Raw genomic sequence first — 1,476 nt, forward strand, 5'->3', positions numbered from 1 at the left:
TGTTTTCTGATGTTAGTGGTGTTTTCTGATGTGCGTACTTATACGTAGGTACGAGTAATTACCTAAATATACCTAGTATTTGATGGTTGTAGATTTGTCATTTTGGTCTGTAGCAGTAGTAGTTTCTTGGTCAAGAACATAATTATGTAGTTCTAGCATTTTGGGCTTGTGTAATTTTTTCATGTTACAAGAAGTATTGTTCATAGTAAAATTTCACTAACCCTAAACCCCTAGTCGACTAACCCAATGGGACTTCAAGCTTCTGGAACTTTAAAGTCTAGGTTTATATCCTAGGGTTACTCTAAAACCCTTTTTTGTGAACAAATAGTCTTGCTCTCAAGTCTGCGTGAAGTTCATTTTGACCCATGAGAATTTGGATTTAATGTTCTTTCTCGGAACGGCTTTCTCCTATCCTGTCTTCCTTCTCTCTTCGATTTCGGGACAATAAGACCTTAGCGGCGGCAATTTGAACCGGTTCACGACGTCCGAGGAGTGTCTCCACTATTGTTCTCCGCCTAGGGGTGAGTAGAATATACCTCATTTATATTGCTCGAATGATACCCTGTTTATATATCTTTATCCTTGGCTGTTTCGGGTTATGGGGGAAAAATTAGCTAAGTTTTGCATCTTTGCTTATTCGAAATGGAGATTTTTCTCTGTAGGGACAACCGCTTTGTTCAAATTATACCTTGTTTATCCTTGGTTATTTTGGGTTACAGGAGGGAAAAATGGGCGAAGTTTTCCATCGTTGCTTGTTCGAACTCAAGTCACCTCCTCAGTTGTCCTCACGAGTCTGAGTGGACACCTGAAAATTTATCAATGCTAAACCCTTTTTTTCCCTCAGAGAATGAAATCGAGCACTCATCCCCCGAGCCACCCAAACCTGAAGAAGACCCATGTGCAGCAGCACGAGCTGAATGTAGTGCTGTGTTCAATTGTAACTATGGTGTGGAGAGATGGATCAATCAGCTCAACTGTGATTGTTTATCCTTGGTTATTTTGGGTTATGGGAGGAAAAAAATGGGCGAAGTTTTCCATCGTTGCTTGTTCGAAACTTCGAGGAACTCAAGTCACCTCCTCAGTTGTCCTCACGAGTCTGAGTGGACACCTGAAAATTCATCACTGTTAAACCCTTTGTTCTCTCAGAGAATGAAATCGAGCACTCATCCCCCGAGCCACCCAAACCTGAAGAAGACCCATGTGCAGCAGCACGAGCTGAATGTAGTGCTTGGTTAGTAGAATAGTTGACGTCTTTAATTGGTCGTTTACAAAACGAAAAACTATCCTCAAATAAAGTTGTTTTTTTTTCGGTTATATTTTAGGTTAATTTTAAAATTATTGATATTAAAAAAAAAGAGGTTTGTTAGAGGGAACTGTAACGGCTAAGCTCTTACGGTCCCGAAATCGAAGCGAGAACTCACAGGATAGGAGGAAGCCAGCTGTTCAGAGAAAGAACCTTATCTGTTTAAGATAAAA

General features: G+C 40.2%; 1 long non-coding RNA gene across 1 annotated transcript; it reads left to right on the top strand.

The window, feature by feature from the left end:
* Nucleotides 1-449: 449 nt before the first annotated feature.
* On the top strand, nt 450-897 carry LOC113472832. The gene is made up of 2 exons (XR_003394991.1): nt 450-521; nt 845-897. It is a non-coding gene; the product is annotated as an uncharacterized LOC113472832 (long non-coding RNA).
* The last annotated feature ends 579 nt before the right edge of the window (nt 898-1,476 follow it).

This window comes from Diaphorina citri, unplaced genomic scaffold (genome assembly GCF_000475195.1).
Source record: "Diaphorina citri unplaced genomic scaffold, Diaci psyllid genome assembly version 1.1 scaffold9001, whole genome shotgun sequence".
Classification (NCBI taxonomy): domain Eukaryota; kingdom Metazoa; phylum Arthropoda; class Insecta; order Hemiptera; family Psyllidae; genus Diaphorina; species Diaphorina citri.